The 26,612-nt window shown below is 36.4% G+C and overlaps 1 pseudogene; it reads left to right on the top strand.

Annotated features, from left to right (window-relative positions):
• The first annotated feature begins 15,666 nt into the window (after nucleotides 1–15,666).
• LOC129151880 (dysbindin-like) lies at nucleotides 15,667–16,513 on the top strand (annotated as a pseudogene).
• The last annotated feature ends 10,099 nt before the right edge of the window (nucleotides 16,514–26,612 follow it).

The raw sequence follows: 26,612 nt of genomic DNA, 5'->3' as shown, positions 1-26,612 counted from the left end.
TTATTTGATTACCACTCTAAACTCAGCTCTGTGTGTTCAGTTTTCTGTTGCAAAGCTGGCATGATCACCTGTTCACACTGTAAACACACACACACACACACACACACACACACAGAAAAGAAGATCAAATGTAACATTTTATAACTGTTTGCTGAAATAAATATGCCTTTTTTCCACTTAGCATAGACATCAGAAACACTTCATTTTTTATATCCATAGAGTTCTAAGCTGAAGGCTCTGAAGGACATGAGAAGTGGGGAGGTTTCTTGTCTGTCTAGTGCAGCCTGGGTGCAGGTATATTTGAGATGGGCCCCTGAAGGCCACGGTTGATCCAGTGGGAGTTAGTTGAAGTCAAAAGAGATTAGGGTAAACTCATATCTTAAAAAAAAAAAGAGAAAAAGAAAGAGAAAGAAAGAGGAAGAGAAAGAAAAAGAAAGAAAGAAAGAAAGAAAGAAAGAAAGAAAGAAAAGGAAGGAAGGAAGGAAGGAAGGAAGGAAGGAAGGAAGGAAGGAAGGAAGGAAGGAAGGAAGGAAGGAAGGAAGGAAGGAAAGAAAGAAGGAGAGAGAGAGAGAGAGAGGAAAGAAGGAAGGTGAGAAAGCAATTCTGTTGTCAAATCTAAGGGAAAACATAACTGAAGTTAGGCAGGTGAAAAGTGGAAGGGAAAGTGAGATTCATGTATGAAACAAAAAAATAAATTTAAAAAGTACATATACACTTCATACTCTTTCTAATATATTTATAGTTTGAAAACACAATTACAAATAAAAATATATAGAATATCAGGAGATCATTGCTTTGCAACATCTTGAAATTATTGAAAGAACTATTTATTGAAGAGTCATAGTAAATGGCTATTCTACATTTTGAAATCTGACAGATGAGATATTTTGGAAAGAAATGATTCCTGGTATGAAACAGAAATGCAAAAGCAGCAATGTTATTTTACATGGATAGCTGAGTGTGCAAAAGAAGTCAAGAAGAATCCATGGACGCTGAAACAAAGCTGGAACTGAAATCTTGAGGTGTAAGCATAAGTAAAGCTAAAACTACTGTACTACGAATAGCAGTTCAGACTTAGAATTGTTGCCACAGGGGACAGGAGACACGTTTTTGAGCCAATACAAGCAAGGGTAGTGGAACCGAGATTTCTGCATCAAGCTGGAACTCTCAAAAACTCTAATCTCAGTGGAAGCCTAAATGAGGCAGATAGTAACACAACAAAACAAAAATACTCTGGCAAATGTAAATTCTTTATCTCTGCTTAGTGTCAGGGTGGGACAATTATGCCAAGGAATTTTGCTCTAAAGAGAACAGAGATTTGGCTCAAGAAAAACCAATATTCAGTAAAGAAAACAATGCTGTAATACATTATCTGATCTTCCCTAGGCACTGGTAAGTTTGGGGGTAGAAATGCTTAAGCAATATATACTAGTATAATCTCAATCTTATACAAGTTGTTTTAGAAAAAATATATACAAATAAATGATATGATAGTCTCCACAGATGTCAGAAAATGTATTGTATGAAGTTTAGTATTCCTTTATATTTTCAAAGTCTCAAACACTATGAATAAAATAAAAATCCCTTAACTCAATAAATGCCATGTAACAAAAATCAAAACCTATTTTGATTTTTTTCTTTCTTCTGCTGATCCTGAGCTTTCCCCAACCTTGTAACTTAGAGCCCCTCACCCCACCTGACCCCAGCCCCTGCTTCTCCCCTTATGCAAAGCACAGCCCCGTCTACATGCCAGGGGCACCAAAGCTGGGGAGTTTCCTAGAGGAAGCCTCACCCCACCTTTTGCCTCAAAAACCTACTTAATGAAGAAGGTATGTTTCCTGTTTATCAGAAACAAAGCTTGGGATGATTCCTTATTACCAAAGTGCTCATATTTTCTTTATGTTGTAATAAGAGAAAATATGAGGTATGAAATTTAGGAGGGAAAAGAAAATTTTCAATATTTTCTGGCAAAATACAGCAGATTCTACATCAAACAAGGGATTTCTGGTGTTCTGGAATCTAAGCCAAATCTTTCAAGAAGAGAATGATCAACAGAATCTAATGGTAGTAGGTCCAGTTATATAAACTATGAACAACAGACATTTATTTGGCATTGTGCACATGATAGGTATCTTGACAAGATTAATTTCTGCAGAGCAGTACTATATGTAGATCAGAAGTACATATAGTGAGATTTTTCAATTCTCTCAAGGAGTGTTATTTTAAAGAAAAATATGAATTGTGTATTTTTTAAAGATAGAAGTTATATGCTGATGGAAATAGTCCCAAAGGTAAGAAAAAATAACACAAGATACAAAAGAAAGAGGAGTAAAACAGAAGTGAAGTTCATGTATAGGCAAGAGAAGATGTCATTCATTTAATAGAGTTAATGTGGGCTTTACGGGGTCAAACATATGGATAACTTTGGGAGGAGAGAAAAATAAATAGAATTGAGAAGGAATGTACAGGGAATTTAAATACTTGAACAGTTTAATGTCTAATTCTTAAATTTGGAGGTGAATAAAGTGGGATTATGGGCATACATGGATAAGTATTTTTCTTGAAGAAAAAAAGGAGATATAGAAGGAATTAATAGGTGGACGTATAGAAAATTGGATAGAACATTTCTAATAAACATTTTTTCTTGTCCATCTAGTAGGAATCATGGTTATCTAAAGAGTTATATATAGTGATAAATGTTCAAGCAATATGAATTTTTAGTGAGGAAAAAAAACCTACTTTGATGCTTTTCCCAGCAGTATTCAAATACTCAATGAACAATCAAAACAGTGGCTGAGGTGTTGGAACTGAGTTGCAATTTTGCTGATGAATCCCATGCTAAATGAAGTATTGAGAGAGAGAGAGAGAGAGAGAGAGAGAGAGAGAGAGAGAGAGAGAGAGGAAGAGAGACTACATTAATCAGGGCACTTCGTTTTGCTGAGCAACAGAGCACAGCTGATTTGGTTATCTTATGTGAGAACATTGATTAGTGACATATGAGCAAGGGCACAAGAATATAATTTTATAGGAAATTTTAAGTAATATTTTTACTTATAATGTAGTTTTTAATTCTCCTTATTTTTATGTGTTAACATAATGCACAGTGTGGTATACATATAAGTATTCCCCCTCATACATCTGGGAGTTATAAAGTCTTTACATTTCTTCTAGTTACCTCTTACTCCAGTTTGCTTCTTCTAAAGAATTTCCAGTTTTAGGATTGCTGTTATTTCTCTTACATATGGAAGGCTGCGAATAAATTGCACTCCTTGGAATTATGTAGTATACCAGCCTTCATGGTGGTTGCTCTTTTCTAAGTACTTTGTTCATTATAGACTTTATCCTGACTTCTTTCTTTTAACTTTCATTGATACAAGGCAGTTACATGAATAAGATTTCCACTGAAGATTTAGCTTAACAGAAGAGACTACAGTGAATACAACCTCTCTAAAAATGATTAATAAATATAATTACTCTAAAAACAATCCATTGGCTGTTTCCTCTACTGGGACATAATCACTGGCTCTGCCCAGAGCTGCTTTTGCACACAGTGAGAGAATAAAGAATATCATTCATTCAATGCTTTATCAAATAGAGGACCATCCAAATCACATCTCTACACAAGAATTGTAATTATTTGCATGTGATTTAACATGACACCTTTTATAAAACACTACTGGCCCATGGACCCCTGGGCCAGGCCATGGTGGAGGCCTGTGGACCCCCAGCACAGGCATGTGGAGGCCTCCACCATGGCCCCACCCCGTCTGTCTCCAATGCTGCAAGTCCCCACCCACCCGTACCTGCTGTACACACAGTCTCCAGCTGATCAGTCGTTACGCGTGATGGCGTCCCAACCATTTGCATATCACCCTTTTATTAATATAGATAAAAGATCTTATGCAAGGATCCCTCCTTCTTTTCTCCAAAAGAAGAATGGACAGCATTAAAATTTGTTCTTCCAATGGCCGGAACAACCCATATACATCCTAATTTTTATTTGTTTTTCTTTAATTGTATAAATGCATATGAATTAAATATATTTTATATATGTAAACTTTTACAATGTTATCAATATAATCAGACTACTTAGCAACACTTTGGCCCTTGATTTGTTTTAATTTTGTTTTTGTGGTTAAATGATATAAATAGTTTTCCTTGTCAGATTTATATCAACCTGTTTGGATGATTATATGGCATTCGATATGGAGTATATAATACTTTTAAAAAACAGTTTAGTAATTAAGAGCCTTTTCTCCTAAATTTTGCTAACTACAAACATGGCTGTAAACAAACTCTTTGAAAATATATTTGTTAAGTCTTATACAGCAGCTATCATGTGGTTTTACCTTATTAGTTTCCCCAAGCACTTTCAGCTGAATCTGATACTGATACTAAAAACAAACAAACAAAAAAACACACACAACACAACAATAAACAAAAACAACAATAAAGGCAGAACTGGGCTCCAAGCATATCTCTTGCAGGAAACAATAAGTAAACTGTTATTTAACTTTCCTGGGCTTACTCTGGCTTGACTTTCCCTAGCTCATTACACCTTTAGTTGTTTTAAAATATAACCTTTGCAATCAAATAATTTCCAGGTAGTATTTATTACAGTATATAAGAAATTGTAACAGCCACAGAATAACTTGAATTCAGCAGGCTAGAGTATTTTCTTGGATCTCAGAACATGGTTTACCTATTAAACATTTTGTATACTTCTTCAATCCAAACTCACTTCCACATAGATAACAAGTAGGTTGCACAAAACAATACAGTTATCTCTCTGTTTGCCTCACTTTGTGTTTATCCCAGCATATAGAACTCTGGGATAAGGAGCAAAATATCTTGGGAAGGGTAAAGTCTGATATACTAGTAATTGACTCTCACACTAGAACAAAGTTGTGTCCTAGAATCTGTCCTGGAATTCAAATGAGAAGATATATTTTCCAGCCCAGTTAGTTGGCCTCTGGGCAACTGTGAAACTGAGTTTTCTTCTCTGAAATGAAAATGTTTCCATCTTCTTGCCTCAAAGAACTATGAAATATGGGACTCAATAAATGCTTTGTAAACATGGAAGTATTCAATAAATATGAGAAGTGGATTTTTTCCCTTTAGTTTCCCCAACCATGTTCTCTGGAGTAGTCGTTTGAGAAGTTTTAGTCAATGGAGATTACAGTCCTCAGTTTTTGAAATGGCCATCTCTGTTAAGGCTTTGATAATGTATAGGCAAAGGAAGGCTTTTATGCCTCCCAAGAATTAGTTTTCCTTAACATTAGTCTGGGAAGGGCTACCATCAAGGAAGTTTTGATCAGATAAGCCAAGAAGAGCCCGTCTATAAGAGGAAAAAATTCATAATAAAAATAGAAGAAATAGCAATCTAACTATATCAAACAAAGGCCCACAGGATTAATCTACAAAACTCTAGCCCAGTGTTAGACATAAAGTGTGCATTTGAATAGAAAGAAAAATAAAAAAGATGATCAAGTCATGGATTCTGTCACTGGGAAGCTCTTAATACAGCCAGGATGCACAAGATATACAGGATGGAGAAAAAGTAGGTTTACAGTATTATTTAAAGGGAGTAAGCTTATTTGCTCACCTAACATTTAAAATCAGGTAAGTTTCATGACAGAAAACTTACCCCCCCCTGTTGTTTTTTCCCCAGAACTTGCATGGCATTTGTATGTTAATACACTCCCAACAAATATGCACACCATGAGTAAATAAATGACAGGTATTATAAGGGACATGCACAAAAATGTTCATAACAGTGTTGTTCATAATAGCATTTTTAAATTTTCTTTATTGATTAAGGTATTACATATGTGTCCTTATCCCCCTATTGCCTCCCTCTCCCCCCCACTCATATCCTCACCCCCCTGGTGTCTGTGTCCATTGGTCAGGCTTATATGCATGCATACAAGTCCTTTGGTTGATCTCTCCCCCTTATCCTATATACACAAAGGAGAGAAGGCAGAGCTGACACAAATATAGATATTTTGGAATCAACTAGACCTAAAGTTTATTTGTTCCATCATACTGCCTTGTAATAGAAGGCATAAAAATCTCTCCTTTATAAAAATAATTATTATAATAACAAAAAATAAAATAAATGTTACACAAATATATTTGGCATATATTTTTGTAAATTATTCAAATATTCAATAATACTTAAAGTCAAGAAATTTCTCCTGAGATCTATTACTTTCTCACATTGCTCAGACACACACACACACACACACACACACACACACACACACACACACATTTTTAAAAAATACCCTTTCTGTATTCTCTGAATCAGTGGAAGATTTGGATGCCCCTATAGGCAAGTTAAGGAACTTAATATGCAATCCTAGGGCTATGATGGCAATGTTGTAATTTTCTCTGGTGACTTTTAGTTTTGTGTCAAAAAGTCAGATCAACTGAAATTCCAATTAAAACAAAGTGTAGTAAAGTTCTATACAAAAGGTTGACTTCATTAAGTAACATCATTAAATATGTATTTCTTTTAAGAATAAGGCCTTTGGACTCTGTGAAGAGATATTTAAAAAAATAATATTACTGAAAAACAAGGCAATTTTAGAAATAAAATAGATTTAACTCATTCCAAACCTGATTCCTGAGAACTTTTGCAACTCAATCAGCCATTTTAATTAGCAAGTCCCTTTAACAAAATTCTAATTTTATTTCTCAGACATCTCATTTAAATATTATATACCACAGTGCTTCCCAAATTTTGCTGTACATTAGCAAAACCTGGGGAGCTTTTATAAATCCTGATACCCTGATCACACTTCAAACCAAGTAAATTAGAGTGTGGGAGAAAGGCATCAGGAATTTTTTAAGTCCCCCAGGTAAATACAACATGCACAGTTTGAGAACCACTGGTGAAGCATTCTCATATTTTAGTGTAAATAGAAATCACCTTGTGTGCTATCCTTAGATTGCTAGTTTCCACTCCCAAGTAGCCTAATTCAGTGGGTCTGGCATAAGGCACTCCGGGTGATTTGGGTATGAATGAGCCTTATACACAGATTGAAGAAATACTTTTGCATAAAGCCGGACTACTCAAAGAGCGATCTTGGGAACAGCAGTATCGGGATTACCTGTGAGAAGAGAAAGGGAATGGGGAAAAAGAAACAGAACATGCACAACTAAGAGCATCATGCTTAGATTTTCAAGTCATCACTTTCCTTCTTTCTGAGTCTCACTCACTTGGGTGAATGACTTCTCTCTTCTAATTGAGGCAGTGAGAGTCAGAATAAAGCTAGATGTGAAAAAAACTAAAAAAATATGCAGTTTCTACAGATGTATGGGACTAGATTAGCAGTATTACTAGTGTTATTACTATTAGTATTGTTACATCTTTCAAAGAGGAGCCCTATTATAAGTAAATACTCAAAAAAGGACATGCCAGTAATATATGAATTTATGTTAGGAGCTTGGCTCAGTGATATAGAAAGTTGCCACGGTGGCAACTATCTTTACAACAAGAAATAAGCTGGACAAACTGAAAATTATTGATGTTTCTTGAACCTGTTATAGAACTGAAGTTGCAGGGCAATCAACTAATCCTAACTGTGCGAAAAGGTGTTTCTGCCCAGACAAAGAGGACAGGGGCGATTCCTTAGCTGGGGAGATTCCATTGGATGCCATATAGTCAGTTAGAAGAATTCAGCTAAAGATGTTGAACAATTGCTAACTGGAAACTATGAGCCAGATGAAAAAGTGAAGCAAGTCATCCTGAAATGGACTCTCTGAATAGTCCTGTAACGATTAAATAAATTAAATTCTTAATTTTAAAACTTCACCAAAAAGATATCTTTGACTCAGAATATTTCAATGGAGAATTTTATCAAATAGAAATAAAAATGTATATTTACACAAAAACCTATACACAAATTTTATAGCAGCTTTATTCACAACAGCCAAAAACTATAAACAACTCAGATGTCCTTTGGTGTGTTAATGGTTAAAGAAATACAGAGACAACCACATTATGGAATACTGCTCAGAAATAAAGAAAAATAGACTATATTAATACACACAAAAACTTGAATAAATTTTAAAGTAATTATACTGAGTGAAGAACAATAAAGCAATCCTCCAAGGTTAGCTACTGCATTATTCCAGTTACCAAACATTTTTGAAGTGACAAAAGTATAGAAATAGAATATAGATCAGTGGTTGCCGTAGGTTATAGAGGGATCAGTGGATGAAGTGAAGTAGGTATAGCTATGAAAGGGCAACATGAGGTATATTTGTGGTTAAGAAAATGCTCTATATTTTGACTGTATCTATGTCAATATCCTGGTTATAATATTATACTATAGCTTTGCAAAATATTTTGATGGAGAAAAATTGGATAAAGGGTACCCAAGATCACTGTATTATTTCTTACAACTGCATATAAATCCACAAGTACCTCAACATAAAAAAAAAAAATCATTAGAAAAATTAAGGGAGAGACTGTTCTAACTTCTGTGTGGCTTAGAAATGAGACAGAATTAAAATTCATATTAATAAAGAGGTTCTTCAAATTACTGAGAAAATAATCAATCCTATAAATAAATTTGCAATGAATTATGAAGCAACTAACATCTGAAGAGATGCTTATGATATGTCATGATCTGGAATGCAAATTTAAAAAATAAAATGTTTTATTTTAAGGATTTTTATGCTGTGGACACAAAGAAGAGAAGAAATGGGCATCTGCATTCATTGTTAATAGCAGCATAAATCAGGACAACCTCTAGAATGGGAATTTTGTAGTATCTGTCAAAATTAAAAATATATATGCATACACATGACCCAGAAATTCTGAGTCTATACTCTAAACAGCTGTACTGTATGACCTCTATAAAGCCAACATCATTGACTGCTGTATGTTGGGCACTGTTATAAGTTATGAGAAAAGGAAATTAAAAGGCAATCTCCACATTTAAGCTTGTGTGTATGCTAATCACTCAAAATTATACTGCATTGAACTAGCTGGAGCAAAAGGATTTTTTTTTCTGAAAAGGTAGAATGATTAGGTTTGAGTATTATTTAATCATACTTCCAGAGATAGATATAAAAGATAAAACAGAGGGGCAGAAGGATTATATTTTCCAATGTGTGTTGGTCTCTTTTTCTTCTCTAACTCTGAATTGTCTCTCTTGCCAAAGAGTGAGAAATTAGAAAACATTATTTCTTAAAGGTTGTTATAACTCAGAAAAGCTTTGGCATTCATCCAGATGAAGCCAATGAGAAAGCAGAACTTCATTTAGAAAGTAGAGCTGGCCTCAAAGGTGTGTAGCAAAATGAGACTTTTTGTCTAAGTCAACACAGATTCATGCCGATGGAAATATTCCAACCACAGTGATCACTGAGGTCTGGTGTGAGACAGGGTTGGTGATATCTTTAGAGAAAGTCCCAGTTATCAATGACAGGATGTAGACAGAAGGTAAGCTCTTGTTTTGCTATCAAGCCTTAGAGGAGGAAACAGAATTCTCTTGAAATGAACTGAAATTCACAGCTGTGCATATTTCTTTCCCAGAAGAAAAGACTTAACTAAAGAAGGAAGCTGATGTTAGGAAAGCAGGACGAGGTGATGCCCTCATGGATATACAGATATCAAAGATTAATTCCTGATTATCCAAAACAAACTTACTAACCAAACAAGTGTTTATGACAAGATTAATTTGAAATTAATGCCCACTTGGGGCATTTGGACTAAATCTCTGGATTTAGTTTCAACACCTGTTTCAGAAAAGTTGTGGGAAAAAACATCTCTAAGCTTTCCTCCTGTTGTGGTTAATTCTTTGTGTATGTTTCTCTGAATTCTGTTGTTAACAAGAGACTCCCAGGGAAATAACTCATAGGCAAACAATTTAGATATAAAGGGAATCATAAATAGAAAATGATGGTTTTAAGCATCTGTGGTTATTCCTTATTGCTTTTCATTTGGGGAAAGAATGAGGGTGAGCGTTTCATTTACTTTTTTGATGAGTAAAATTTTCACAGGATAAAAACATTCAAAATGTATGAAAGGATGTAATAAAGGGTCTGACTCCATTTAAAAAAAATATATATATATATATTTATATATATATAAAAATATATATATATTGATTTCAGAGAGGAAGGGAGAGGGAGAGAAAGATAGAAACATCAATGATGAGAGAATCATGGATAGGCTGCCTCCTGCACGCCCCCCACCCCCACTGGGGATTGAGCCTGCAACCCTGGCATGTGCCCTGACTGGGAATCAAACCTTGACTTTTCGGTTCATAGGTTGACATCTAATCACTGAGCCACGCCAGCTGACTCCATTTTTTTTTTTTTTTATGTGTGTCCTTTTTTCCCTTTAGTTGCACATCTGCAGAGGCTGATGAGAAAGTTTGCACACGTTCCCTCTCTAGGGAAATTCAGACCTGAAAAGACCCCAGCCTATGCACATGTTTTAGCCACTATAAAAGCCCAATTCATCCTCTCTGCCTCATTCACATCAGCCAGAACCTGCCTGTGCCACCCTTCTCCCTTTGGGAGTTCCTTGTGAAAGTGATAAGCCTTTCCATAATTCTTGGTGTGTGATGTCATCAGTCTCAGCATGCAAACTAAATGTTGGGTGGGGTCCATCTTCTTTCCTTGTAATATTCCAAATAGTAGTGCTGTGATCAGGATGTCTGGACAATGCCCACCAGCAGCAGGAGTCTCTTCTCTTGCTTTGGTTTGCTAACTGTCTCTGCTGCCTGTAGGTGAGCATTTTGAGCTGCTGCATGCCCTTTGGGTGATGCTGCTACCTGGCTGGTAAGTTTGTGCTTTTGAATTGTATTACACTGAGTTGCACTTGCTGAGTTCTACGCAGCCTCTCTTGTACAGTTTATGGGATTGAAGCCTTCCTTAAGTGGCCCCGAGTTGTGTGTCTCAGCTGGACCTATTGTGTGTTTTGATTCTAGCATAAGCCATGACAGATACTAGGCTCAGGAGAATGACTTTTACCCATGACCCTTGCCTGTGTGTCTCAACCTGGCATTGGCCTTTGTACGATAGAGGGCTCAGGGAGAAGTATGATAAACCATATGTGGACCCACTTGAGTAGAGGAAAAGCTGTTACTATGTGCTGTGCTGAAGTCTACACTCCTTAAAGCTGATGATTCCCTAGAACCATGCAAAATGCCTTTGCTGCTGCTGCTGCCTATGCCTGTGACACCTAAGTAGATCCCAGGATTCTAGAAAAAATACCTATCATATGCCTCTGGCACAGCCAAGGAGTTAATTCAGCCATTATGGTGGAAGGCTTCTAACTCTGATTATTCTGATTTGAGACTCTCTGGAGGAATAAACTTATAAATATGGTCAGGGTAGAGAGGATCCCCCAAAGTACACGCAGTAACCACACACACACACACACACACACACACACACACACACACACACACACACATAAAATAGGACAGAAGGAAGGAAGGAAGGAAAGAAGGAAAAGGAAGGAAGGAAGGAAGGAAGGAAGGAAGGAAGGAAGGAAGGAAGGAAGGAAGAAAGGAAACCTCGATACAGGGCAAAGAAAATAAAAACTGAAATAAATGTCCACAATTTAACTCAATTGAAAATCCAAAATGTACCCAAAGAATTTAGGTACAAAAGAAAGATAAAAGGGTGTCAGTTGGCTTCTATGTCTTCAGATCATAAATCCTGAATTAACTTTAGCATCTTCTAAAATGCATTAATTGGCAAAGCGTCATGACTTTAATAAATATCTTAGCTCAAATTAAAGTTACACCTGGGCATCTCACTAAATTTAAACAAGGTATCTTACGGAAGTTACCAAAAATAAAGTAGAGGACAAATGCGTGTGCTTTACTTTAACCATCCGATTTATTCCCTTGCCTGGATTTCCCTTGATCATAGAACTCTGTGCCCGCCAACTCAGCCAAGGGTTCCGGGAGCCTGAGGGAGGGCAGTGAAGGATTGAAGAAAAGACAGACAAGATAATATAGCTGGGTCGGGCAAGCTGCGCCTTCATTTTATAGCCAGAGGTAAACAAGGTAGTGGTCACCATAGTTACAATGTTCTTGTGAGTTTCACTTGTTTTGGCAGCACTTGCTGCACCTCCCACAGCCCATTAGCTACCCAGATAGGATCTAGGGAGTGTCATAAGGTCAAGCTTAATTATGCTAAGAGGGCTGTGCCCTCTAAGCTGGGACTTGTTTGTGGCTTTGCCAACAGGTCAGGCTTAACCCTAAAGCCGCTCCCTACAAACCCAATGCCCTAAAATATCCCAAAGTAACCATGGGCCATCTGACCCAATGAGTAATAACATAAAATAAATTTGAACTTAATTTAAGTCTTTGGAACTTACACATTACTGACTACATCCAAAGAGCAACTGGAAAATATTTTGCTATCACAGATACATCATTAGAGCAGCAGTAGCTGGCCACATACTGAGCATTCCTGGAAATAGAGGCTGTCATTGTCTCTGAGCTTGTGGCCCTTCCTGAGAGCTAACTGATGTCCCCAACACAATTTCATGACTCATCTTTTATTACTGCACTGATTTGTGATGCTTCCTTTATTGGGTGCTGACTTTCCCTATGTATATGGATCTGTGTTTGGACCTTATTTTTTTCCTATTGATATTTTGCCTATACATTCATGACCAATACCACCCAGTGTTAATTACTGAAGCTTAATGCCATACTTATTAATTAATATGATTAGTCTCTATTCCATATATGACCCCGATGAGTACTAGGGCTTTCTAATTTCCTAGTCCAAAGTCTCTTTCCTTCATATGGTGGAACCATTTCGCCACCACCATATAAGTCCTACATTGAGTCTCTGGGTAAATCCTGACTTTATCCATCGGTTTCCAAACTTTACTGCATATTAGAATCTTCTGAGCAAATATCTTTTTAATTGAAGCCAAGTAATCTCAACAGCTGTTTACTTTTTATTTGTTTCTAATTAGAACAAGGAAATAAAATTCCATATATTAATATCAGAATATTTTCTGGTGGAAGTCAGGCACCAGGATATATATATATATATATATATATATATATATATATATATATACTGAGTGGCCAGATTATTATGATTTCTGAACGCATAATAATCTGGCCACTCAATGTATAGCCTATATAATAAAAGGCTAATATGCAAATTATCCCCTCAACCAGGAGTTTGACCAGCAGGCAGGCCAGCCAACCACCCATGTCCCCTCTGCCTGGCCAGGCTGGCCAGACTCCACCCATGCATGAATTCATGCACCGGGCCTCAATATATATTTATATATATATATATATATTTAAATATTTACATATTTAAATAGATATATTTAAGTTCCTAAGTGATTTAAATGTGTGCCAGTATGTGAACCACTGCCTTAAGTAGATTCAAAGGCTACAGATGCCCAGATGATTGTTCGCCAAGTAAATTGTAATATAAATAGCAAGTTAATTGGTCCAGGTGCCCTGTGATTGGGTTCCATGATTCTGTGAGCAAAGTTCTCTGTGACACTTACTATATATATCACATATGGCTCTACTTGCTCTTGTCTATTTCCTGTCAAGTTTTAGAATCCCACCACCTTACATACTGGACAGTGACCACTTACATACATGGTTAACAATAGCCACTTGTGCTATCTTACTGGTATTATCATAAGAACATGTTAGCACCACACTTTCAGATACTAGACTTAATATGTTTTACTTAATTTCCTCCAACTGCCTGTTGCTAAATGTTTCTACTAACATGACCATCTATCTGTAGGTGTTCCCAATATTCCCAGTCTGGCATCACTCAGAGAAGGCCAAGCCGTTACTCCCAACCTATTCCTGCAGGTTTATATTAGGGCACCCATGACTGTGATTTAGGTTGCGTAAAGCTACCACATCATATTGCACAGAAGGAAAATTAAAAAGAAAAAAACATATCTGAGAAATAGAAATAATACTTTAAGACTCTCAAAAGAATTGTCAGAACAACTTGATTGGAAGCTATTTATTTTTTAAGAATCTTAACAGGAGTTAAAACATTTATATTTCACAATAAAAGTCATAGTTTTATATTTTGATTGCATTTTATCTCATAGTTAAGTCTTGGCTGAGCTTCATTTGACTAATTTGCGAATGGTGTCTTAATTATTAGTGCAGTTTGCTGTATCTCTTCAGAATGAGGCAACTCTCCACATTTAGTCAGGTTCCCTTGGGAGGTTACTATGTCAGGTGTACATGAGTGAAATGAACCTCAAATATCTTTTTAATTGAAGCCAAGTAATCTCAACAGCTGTTTACTTTTTATTTGTTTCTAATTAGAACAAGGAAATAAAATTCCATTTGTTCAAAATGAGTCTTAATTGCATGTTTTCAAATTTATTTTTCCTGATTTTATTTGCCTGCAGTTAAGTAGTTTGTGATAATACACAGTGGTATTGTTAACTTTTATCTGTTGCCTGCAGTTTACCTTTATACATGACTTTTACATTAAGAAATATAAATTTTGCTTTGTTAGTATTTATCTATTTATTTTGCTTTTTACTGACTGAAAGTTTTCCCACATTTACTGTTGAAGATAAAATATGGCAACACCCATTTGAATAAGATGGAGCTCCTCATATCATCATGTATCACTCCTTCCTTCCCCATCTTTTCTGTCACACAATAGGCTTTAGTTTACAGCAGCCAACATCACTTAGTGCATCGCAGGCAGAAGGATTATGGATATCACATTCTCTTGGCTGCCTACAGAGAAATGCTCTTGGTGTGGGGTGCAGCTTGATGTATCTATAGTGCTATAATCTCAGGAGAGGGTGCCACGTACCCACTGGCCATTCTGCCCTCATTTTCAGATTCTACTATATTATGGTTTTTGAGGAACAGAATCTAATGCACAATATTTACCAATGTATATCTCTGCTCCAATAGATAATTTAAACACAGCTCTCCAAGGAATTCTCTGAAAGTAATGATTATATCATCTCTATTTATTAACATAATTTCTCCTTATTCCTATGTCATCACATCTTATATTCAATGCATTTAGTTTAATACAATAAAGGACCTAAATACATTAGGATAATTGGGAACATCATAGGGGTAACAGTGAGGCAGAAATGGCTCCCATCTGAGCCATAGCACCTAAGATCTGTGTGGCTTTGGACAAATTACTTACCTTCTGAGATTTAATATCATCATCTATAAAGTAAGAATATAGTACACCCTAGTTGTGTTATCAAGAAGATTACATATATATATATATATATATATATATATATATATATATAATGCATTTTATAGATATGTTTTTTTAATATTTTAGCAGAATACTTTCTAAATATGAAATTATGCATGGAACATATGCATAGAAGCCTAACATGAAAAACAGATTTTAAAAAATTTAGAATCACCCTAGTCAGTTTAGCTGAGTGGATAGAATGTTGGCCTGCAGACTGAAAAATCCCGGGTTTGATTCCGGTCAAGGGCAGGTACCTAGGTTGCAGGCTCGATCCATGGCCCTGGTTTAGGGTGCATGCGGGAGGCAAACAATCCATGTGTTTCTCTCTCACATTGATGTTTCTCTCTCTGTCTATCCCCCTCCCTTCCACTCTCTAAAAGTCAATGGGAAAATATCCACAGGTGAGGATTAAAAAAATTGTTCTTAGAATCCATGACAGCAAATCTGACACATTTAGCGACTAGTTTTGAGGAGGTAGAGAACCACCTGCTGAATCGGGAGGATTTATGTGCGGGTGTGAATTAGAATGATACAAACACATGCAGTCCCAACATCTGGAAAGTTACCAAAAAAAAAAGAGGAAGGAACTTTAAACCTTCAAAGCTGAACTGAACACAGAGCACACCCAGAAGGTCCTGGAAATGGAGCACACCCAGCAAATGAAGCCAAAAGAGTGGCAGAAGGTTTTTGAGGGAGCCTTCCAGCAGTACCTGTCCCCAGGTTACCTGCAGATAGCAGAGGCGAGAGCCCGAGGGCAGAAGGTCATCCATGGACATAAATATCGACATGCTGGAGCAGATGGGTATTATGGACATATCTGACCAGGGGACCCTGGATGTCATTGTGTGTGTGTGTGTGTGTGTGTGTGTGTGTGTGTTTCTTCACTGGGTTAAAATGTAATGAAATGTGCTTCATGTTATAACATTGAGCTTCATAATAAATATGGTAAAGACTCATTGGGGGAGTGGTTATAATGGTAGTATTTACAGATTTATTTTTTATTTATTTTTAATCTTTATTGTTGAAAGTTGGGTGGAGAAGATAATGCCAAGCTATCTCCTGTCTTAGGGTTTGAATCAACTGGATCAAAATGAAGTTACTCTTCAGGTACCAAATTTATCTGAATTATGAGCCTAGCCACCTTCCTTATCCTACACTGACCCGCCACCCAGGACCCCAGTGAAAGTGGAGAGCCCCACCCATCATTCAGTCTGATGAGGAGGGAGTTGAGGTGAACAGTGCCCTTGTCACTTTACACACTGAGGACAGTGACTCCTAAATCAGGGCATCACATCTCTGAGAACCTTCAAAGGAAGACTCAGCTGTGTGTAGAATCCCACTGTGAAGGCAGGTGGTTTGATGAAGGCTCCTGATTTCCACACAATTGGCAATAATTTGTGAGAAACCGACTGAAAGAAAAGCTAACAATAAAGTTTGAGGACATTAAAGAAAATAAAAAATAGAGCATCTTAGCAAAAATTTGGTGTTGTTGAATCATTTGTTAAAATCTTTACCAAATAGAACATAAGGTATAGGGCAAGTTTCTTTGGAAGTTGTGGAAGTGTCTGGATGAATCAGATTCTAATTATTTTTTAAATGTCATGTCCTGTGTTTGACATGTGTGCTGGGGATACAATGGTGAGCAAGACAGAACACATATTCCCAAGGAATTTTATATTCTAGTAGGGAAGAATGGAAATTGATGGATAAACAAATGTATCTGTGATGTCTTTCTGGGAGTGGTATGTTTTTTGATGAAAATAAAAATGAGGTAATGTGATAGAGAATGAAGATAATTATATTCTGAAAGGATGGTGGGGTAAGGCTTCAAGATATGATAGCAATTGAGCAGAAATATCCTTAAAGTGAGGAAGCTATGTTATTATGTGGATAAAGATTATTCTCTGTGTCAATATGTGGAAAAAGAATATTCATGTGCTGAAGCAGAATTATTGTTGATTCATTTGAGGAAAAACAAGTAAACCAATGTGACAGGAGAAGAGAAAGCCAATGGGAGTGACAGGACAAACAATCATAGTTGGAGGCTGTAGCAGGTAGGGTCTTTATAAGTTATGGTAAGGGATTATATATTGAATGAGATGAAACCCCATTGAGGTATTTTAAGAAGAGAAATTACATGATTAGACTCATACTTTGGAGCTTAATTGGAATGTTCCAGAAGAGTCTGTTGAACACAAGGTAGAAGCAGGAGCTTCACTATTACACTTATCCAAGTAGGAGATGATATTGACTTAGACCAGTATGGTCGCAATGAAGAAGAACTATGGAATGACATGATTTGACATATATTGTGAAGGAAGATTTGCAGGTGGATTGAATATGAGCTCAGGGATATCTCCAAAACTTGGAACCACAACAAAAGAGAACCAAACAATTATTTTTTTTTAAAGTTATATTTTGCCCTTGCTGGTTTGACTCAGTTAATAACATGTCAGCCCGTAGTCTGAAGGGTCCCAAATTTGATTCTGGTCAAGGGCACATACCTCGGTTGCAAGCTTGATACCTCACTCTGGTCTGGGTGTGTGGGAGGCAACCAATCACTGTGTCTCTCTCACATGGATGTTTCTCTCTCTGTCTCTCACCCCCTCCCTTCCACTCTCTCTAAAGATCAATAGAAAAAATGTCCTTGGGTGAGGATTAAAAGAAAAAGTTACAGCTCTTTTCCTGGACTATTGCAAAGAAAGTTTGGGAAAAGAGAATATTTGAAAATTATTTTACATGTTGCCATGTGATATCCATAGAGAAGTGGGCCAATGGAGAAAAGTTAAATATTAGGGCAAGTATCTCAATAAAAGACAGTGGTTATGTGTGGGGAAGAGGTGTGGTGATAGGAACAGAGATAAGGTCATTTGCCATTATTTGTTTTGCTTCACTTCAGTACAGCATTGACTCCTGAATTATGTTTCTTAGTCAGTGGTCTTGTTGGATGTGATGACAAAGGGATATTTTAAAAAATATATATTTTTAAATGTAAAGGCACAGTTTGTGATACATATTTTATAATTAATAAAAATAGCACTGTTTTCTAAAGAGTATATAGCCCAACTGAAATGATCTAAGGGATAGCCCCTCTTAGAATCTCCCAAATTTTTTCTCCTCACTTTATATCATTCCCTAACAGGATTCAAAAGAGAAATCCTGTGTGAAACTTTTTGTGGGAAAATCACAGACAGATCAATAGATACAAGCAACAATGAAAACACTTTGTTAAACACCTCCAAAAATTGAAGGTGTGATCCACTGTTATATATTTTAGATACATGCTTACTTAGTTTATCAGGAAACATGCACACAAATGTCTTTAGAGCTATTGATCACAATCCAAAAACCTATAACTGCATAAATGTATGTTAGTGGTGCATTGGATGAAAAACTGGCAAATTAGACAATGCAATATTTTCTAGCAGTCAAAGCAAAAGAACTATAGCAGAATCCAGTGATAAGGATTTCAGAGGTACAATGTTAAGGGGGAAAAGTAAATCCCCAAATAAGCCATTAATATGATATATTCTTTCTAAACTCAAAAACAAGTAAGTTAACTTTTAAACAATAAATTAAAATATAATTTTTATAGCTATATCACTTTTGATTTCTTCCTGATTTTTTCATAGGTTGTTAATTTTCTTGTCCATCTGATTTATGAACTGTATGACCATTACTCTGAATTCTTTTTCTGTCATATTGCATGCCTCAGTTTCAATTATTTTCTTTCTTGGCGATTCCTCTTTTTCTTTCCTCTGGGGATTGTATTGTTGTCTCCCCATTGCCTGAGCTGTGTGCAGTGGGAGCTTTGCACCACCAAAGTGTCACTGAAGAGCTCAGACACTGAGACATGTGGCTGCTGTGGGTCGGTGGGAGCCACGCATGCTGAGAATCAGAGTCACCAGTACTCAGTGTGGCCTCATGTGCACACCTAGAATCAGAGACCCCACATGTGCCACGCTGAAAAAAAGTCCCTGCTGGTGTACACCAAAAATCAGAGTCCCTTAGTGAGCACCAAGAGTCAGAGACACCATGTGCTTGCACTGAGAATAGAGTATCGGAGCCTCACGCTGTGAATCAGAGTCCATGTGTGCGAGAGCACTGAGAAGTGGAGTCACAGGGGTCCAGTGCATGAAGGGTAAGAAACAGAGTCCCCACTTGTGAGCACCGTGAGTCAAGTCACTGGTGCTCAGCTCTGCCTCTCACACAGAGAATCAGGGTCCCTGGTCTGCTTGGGGGGCCGGGTTGCAGAGCTGCCCTGTGTCAGCGGGAGGCCCACTCCTGCGCCACGGGAAACAGACTCCTGTGTGCGTGAGCCCAGAGTCAAAGTTCAGTCACACAGCTGCTCTGTGTCAGCAGGAAGCCTGCTAGCAGGGAGCGGGTCTGGCAAGTGGCCCGTGGAGAGGGAGATGGGTTCCGTGACTCACAGTAATCTGCAGCTGGGATGTCTGGAGTTTTGGTGTCCATGGGTCTGCAGGTCTTTGTCCCGAGTGGTTGTAGGGTCCCAACTTGCGTATGAGACCAGATTGGGTAGTGGTGAGGCTAGGGTCCTGGTCGCAAGCATTCCTGTTCTTCAAGATGACATGGTCTCTGTGCCCACGCTCTAAAATATAATTTACAAAGTAAAATCACATTAAAAAGAAAACAAGGGAACTATGAACACAGGATTTAGGATGTGAATCCCATGAGTGTTGGAAGGCTGGGGTATGTTGGTAGAAAGGAAATAATTCAATGCAATTATTGTCAAGATCCTAGCTTTTGCTTGAGATGATGTCTCCATGGATCATTATTACATATTTAAATTATCTGACTATATGTATTAAAAACTTAAAGTGAGTAGGTCACTCATAGACAAAGGGATAGACTGCCATCGTTCAAAGATTATGATTTAATTGAGTTAGCACAAGGTCCTTTATACAAAACACAGTTGTCCCCTATTCACCACAGCAGTAGAATCCAAATGTTTTTATTTATACAGGCCCATTTATTAACTATTATTACCATGTATACCAGAAATTCATATATAATGATTTTAAAATTATATATATTCATAAATATTGATTTACAAAATTTAGCTAATTTATGTATTAGAATTACTTATGTGTTACAGAATTAACTCACTTTACATAATATGTCAAATTCTAGTTTAACCTCATTATGAAAATGAAGAATCAAGTGGAAAAATTGGTTCATGTCATGAACCACAATTTTCAATCTTATTCACCAATTATACAATTTGTTATTGCTGTTATAATTAAATAGGTAAACTTCCCTTATTATATTCACTTGTTTTTGAAAAAAGAAGAATGCTTCCACCTTTCATTTTTACACAGGTTGAAAATTCTATCTCCAAGTTCTTTGAGAAGGCAATTTGAGAACATAGGTAGTTGATATATGTAGATATAGATAGACATAGACATAGATATTGTTTTCAGAGACAAAAATCACCTAACAATGGAAGTGTTTCCAACTGTATTTTCAATGTTGAAAATTTATTTTTCATTTAATTTTAAAACATTTCCTTTACCTTCACCTTCAACAGGGGTGTATTTTTGCTTTTCTTTAAGAAATGCAGCTAGATAGAATACTATTGAAAATACATATCACATAAAAGTATAGCAAATTAAATATCTTCTTAAAACATATCTAATGATTTTAAGCTCAACACTCTATAGTCCTTAACTTTCCAAGATAACCAGGGAACTTACATGTGCAACAACAACAACAACAACAACAAATTAGACCAAGTACTGTGTTTTGGAGATGAAGAATCATAAGACTACCTCCAGAATATCTCAATAGTCTGTAAGAACCTTGCTTATCTGGCTCCAGCTTCCTTTCTAAGCCATACTTGGAACTTTTTATCTTTCTAGATACACAATGTATCTAAACATCCCTCACCTTCTATATATTTTCATGGATATGTTGAACACTTTGTAACTCCCTCTCTATAGAAAAATCTCATCAATTTAGCAACATTCAAAATAAGTGATACCACTTCTTTGAAATTGTTCTTCAAAAAGGTTTTACTCAATCTTTTTGTGGTTTGTGTGTTCAGTTACTGACTAATCTCTAAAACAGTACATGTCACAATTTTTTACAGTTCTCAGTTTACATGTCTGCTTCCCATGCCAGACAGAGATCAACCCACTGGAACTAAACCTTTCTAAGACATGGACTTACTTTATTTGATTCTATACTTCCTCTAAATCTGGCACATAGAAGGAATTCAATAAGTCCTAGATAAATGGTGAGTAAATGAATGAATGAGCAAGTATTTCAAGAAATCAGTGAATGGTTCAATTGAATATAAAAAGAAATACTGATTTCTAGTGAAATTCTGATAAAGTTAACTTAATATCAAGTTTGGACATTGAAACTATGCGCATAGTAAGAAATGGTCCCAATGAACTCTTTGTAGTCACCCCTAGGGTAGTTTGATAAACAAGCAAAATAGTTTGGCTCATGATAATTTCTTATCAACACATGTGCAGTAAAATCATCCTGTAATTGATTCTGAGGATTGAAAAATTAAAATATAGTGGGATAAATTAGTGCTTGCTTTAATAGAGATAGAATGTACATATGACATGGATACTGGTACCCAGGACCCATTATTCTTATAGGAAACATCCAGTAAGCACCCCGTTGATGACAAGTAATTTAGGACATGCCTGGTCCATGTCCCAAGAAAGCTGCAGAAGGAAATAAGAACAACTCCCTTTTGATTTTTTTTTATGAGATAGTGTTTCCAGAGGTCTTTTAAAATTTCAAAACATCATCAATTGTAAGAAATTGTTCAGAGGGTTACATGGGGAAAATTTCAGCAGGCCAATGTAAAGAAAGATCACTTCTCAAAAAGGCTATAGGGAGTAAGTGGTTAGCAGTGGAGCTGGGCTTGGAAATATGACTTCATACTCTGTGGCCACACACATAAAGCATCACAATTGTGAAGCTGCCTCCATGACAAGACATAATGGATGCCAGGGGTGCTTTTATTGGCTCTAATGGCCAACATCAGAGCTTGGGAGAGCCCTACCTCATGCCATTATTTAAGATCCCTGAGAAAATTAAAAGTATTGAAGGCCACAGGGTTGTTTTACTGAGAAGTATTTAATGTATTGACTCATCTTCAAAAATAGTGGGTGATGCCCAGCCATGACATCTTTTCCTAATTTGATATATTAAGTAAGGACATATCCAGCCTCATTAAGTCATCACGTTAATTATGACAATGGATAACTCTGATCATTAAACTAATGACATCTGTCATAGGAGTAATGAATGAGTTACAAGATCAAATTTACATCAACTTCATAATGTCTGGTGATTAAGAGTGAGTAGTGACATAGCAGGGTTAAGAATATATCTCAGAATCTTTAAAGATAAAACATAGTGTGTTTTTTGTTTGTTTGTTTGTTTTCTTTATTGTTTAAAGTATTACATATTGTATTACATATATCTCCTTTTTCCCCCCATTGACCTCTCCCCGGTCACTCCCACCCCCCAGCACATTCCCTCACCCCCACTACTGTATGTGTCCATTGGTTATGCTTATATGCATGCATACAAGTACTTTGCTTGATCTCTTACCCTCCCCCCAAACCCTGCCTTCCCTCTGAAGTTTGACAGTCTGTTCAATGCTTCTCTGTCTCTGGATCTATTTTTGTTCATCAGTTTATGTTGTTCATTATATTCCACAAATGAGTGAGCTCATGTGATATTTATCTTTCTCCTACTGGCTTATTTCACTTTGCATAATCCTCTCCAGGTCCATCCATGCTGTTGTAAATGGTAAGAGTTTGTTCTCTTTTTACAGCAGCATAGTATTCCATTGTATCGATGTACCACTGTTTTTTAATCCACTCATCTGATGATGGGCACTTAGGCTATTTCCAAATCTTAGCTATTACAAATTGTGCTGCTATGAACATAGGGGTGCATATGTCCTTTCTGATTGGCATTTCTGATTTCTTGGGATATATTCCTAAAAGTGGGATTACTGAGTCAAATGGGAGTTACATTTTTTAATTTTTTAAGGAAACTTCACTGTTTTACAGTGGTTGCACCAGTCTGCATTCCTACCAGCAGTGCATGAGGGTTCCTTTTTCTCCACATCCTCGCCAGCACTTGTCGTTTGTTGATTTGTTGATGATAGCCATTCTGACATGTGTGAGATGGTATCTCATTGTCATTTTGATTTACATCTCTGGGATGATTATTGACTTTGAGCATGTTGCATATATCTCTTGGTTTTCTGTATGTCTACTTTTGAAAAGTGTCTATTTAAATCCTTTACTCATTTTTTTTATTGGATTGTTTATCTTCCTTTTGATGAGTTCCCTATAAATTTTGGAGATTAGGCCCTTATAGGATATAAGATTGGCAAATATGTTCTCCCATGCAGTGGGCTTCTTTTTTGTTTTGTTGATGTTTTTTGTTTGTTTGTTTGTTTTGTTTTGTTTTTCTGTGCAGAAACTTTTTATTTTGATGTAGTCTCATTTATTTATTTTCCCCTTAGTTTCCATTGCCCTAGGAGCTGTATTGGTGAAGATATTGCTATGACATATGTCTGATATTTTGTGGCCTATGGGTTCTTCTAAGATTTTTATTGTTTACCATCTTATGTTTAAGTCCTTTATCCATTTTGAGTTTATTTTTGTGAATGGTATAAGTTGGTGGCCTAGTTTCATTTTTTACATGTATCTGTCCAATTTTCCCAGCACCATTTATTGAAGAGACTGTCTTGACTCCATTGTATGTTCTTGCATCCTTTGTCAAATATTAATTGAGCATAATGGCTTGGGTCTATTTCTGGGTTCTCTATTCTGTTCCATTGGTCTATATGTCTGTTCTTGTGCAAGTACCAGGCAGTTTTGAGAACATTGGCTTTGTAATATAGCTTGATATCTAGTATTGTGATTGCTTCAACTTTGTCCTTATTTCTCAAGATTGCTGTGGCTTTTCGGGGTCTTTTTTTATTCCATATGAATTTTTAGAGAGTTTCTTCTAGGTCTGTGAAATAAGCCATTGTTATTTTAATGGAGACTGCATTGAATCTGTAGATTGCTTTGGGTAGTATGGACATTTTAATGATGTTGAGTCTACCAATCCATGAACACTGTATGCTCTTCCATCTGTTTATGTCTTCCACTATCTCTTTTTTCAATGCCCTGTAGTTTTCCAGTACAGGTCTTTTACCTCCTTAGTTAAGTTTATTCCTAGGTATCTTAATTTTTTAGTGCAAGGGTAAATGGGATTTTTTTCTTTGTTTCTCTTTCTGTGAGTTCATTGTTGGTGTATAAAAAAGCCATAGATTGCTGAGTGTTAATTTTGTATCCTGCTACATTTCTGAATTCATTTATTAAACCTAATACTTTTAAATATATATATTTTTATTGATTCCAGAGAGGAAGGGAGAGGGAGAGCAAGATAGAAACATCAATTATAAGAGAGAATTAATGATAGGCTGCCTCTTGCACACCCCCAACTGGGCATTGAGCCCACAACCCAGGCATGTGCCCTTGACCAGAATCAAACCTGGGACCCTTTAGTCCTCAGGCCGATGCTCTATCCACTGAGCCAAACCAGCTAGGGCAAACCTAGCAGTTTTTTGATGGAGTCTTTAGGGTTTTCTATACTAGTATACAATATCATGTCTGTGAATATTGACAGTTTTACTTCTTCCATTCCAATTTGGATGCCTTTTCTTTTTTCTTTTTGTCTGATCGTTATAGCTAGCACTCCCAGTACTATGTCAAATAGGAGTGGTGAGAGTGCACATCCCTGTCTTATTCCTGTTCTTAGGGCAAGTGGTTTTAGTTTTTGCCCATTGAGTATGATATTGAGTATGATTTGTCATATAAGGCTTTTATTATGTTGAGGTATGATCCCTCTATTCCCACTTTGCTGAGAATTTTTATCAAGAAAGGGTGTTGGTTTTTGTCAAATGCCTTTTCTGCATCAATTGATATGATTATGTGTTTTTTATCTCTCAGTTTGTTTATGTGATGTATAATGTTTATCGATTTGCGAATATTGTACCATCCTTGCATCCTCAGAGTAAATCCCACTTGGTCATTATGTATGATCTTTCTAATGTAATGCTGAATCTGATTTGCTAGAATTTTACTGAGGATTTTAACATCTACGTTCATCAGAGATACTGGCCTGTAACTCTCTTTCTTTGTATTGTCTTTATCTGGTTTTGGGATTAGGGTAATGCTGGCTTCAGAGAGTTTGGGAGTGTTTCTTCCTCTTGAATTTTTTGGCATAGTCTGAGGAGGATAGGTTTTAGTTCTTCTTTGAATGGTAAAACTCCCCTGTAAAGACATCTGGCCCAGGGCTTTTGTTTGCTGGAAGTTTTTTGATTACTGCTTCAATTTCCTACATAGTTATCAGCCTATTCAGATTTTTTTATTCTTCCTAATTAAGTATTGGAAGGTTGTATTTTTCTAGGAATATGCCCATTTCTTCCAGGTTGACCAGTTTGTTGGAATAGAGTTGTTCATAGTATTTTTTTACTATTCTTTGTACTTCTGTGGGATCTGTTGTTAATTCACCTCTTTCATTTCTGAGTTTGTTTATTTGGGTCCTCTCTCTTTGCTTCTTGGTGAGCCTGGCTAGAGGTTCATCAATCTTGTTTATCCTTTCAAAGAACCAGCTCTTGGTTTTGTTGATCTTTTGTTTTGTTTTGGTTTGTTTTTTTTTTTGTTTTGTTTGTTTTTTGGTCTCTGTCATTTATTTCCCCTCTGATCTTTATTATTTCCTTCCTTCTGATTTATCTGGGCTTATCTTGGTGCTCTCTTTATAATTCTTTAAGTTGTAGAGTTAGATAATTTATTACCAGTTTTTCTTGTTTTTTGAGGTAGGCATGTAATGCTATGAACTTCCCCCTCAAGACTGCTTTCACTAGGTCCCATAGATTTTGGATTGTTATGTTTTCATTGTCATTTTTTTCCAGGATGTTTTTTATTTCTTTTTTGATCTCTTTGGTAACCCAATCATTGTTTAAAACATGCTATTTAGCCTCTCAGTGTTTGATTTTTTTATTGTTTTTATTGTACTTTATTTCTAATATTATGCCACTGTGATCTGAGAAGCTTCTTGATGTGATTTCAATCTTCTAGAATTTGAAGAGACTTTGCCTGTGTCCCAAAATAAGGTCGATCTTTAAAAATGTCTCATGTGCACTTGAGAAGAATGTATATTCTGTAGCCATGGGGTGAAATGTTCTGATGATCTCAGTTAAGTCCATATGTTCTAGTAAGTCATTTAGGATTGCTTTTCTTTGCTGATTTTCTTTTGTCTAGAGGATTTATCCAGTGATGTCAATGGGGTATTAAAATCCCCTACTATGATTGTATTGCTGTTGA

Source organism: Eptesicus fuscus, chromosome 16 (assembly GCF_027574615.1).
Source record: "Eptesicus fuscus isolate TK198812 chromosome 16, DD_ASM_mEF_20220401, whole genome shotgun sequence".
NCBI classification, from domain to species: Eukaryota; Metazoa; Chordata; class Mammalia; order Chiroptera; family Vespertilionidae; genus Eptesicus; species Eptesicus fuscus.
This window is presented reverse-complemented; position numbering and strand designations above follow the sequence as displayed.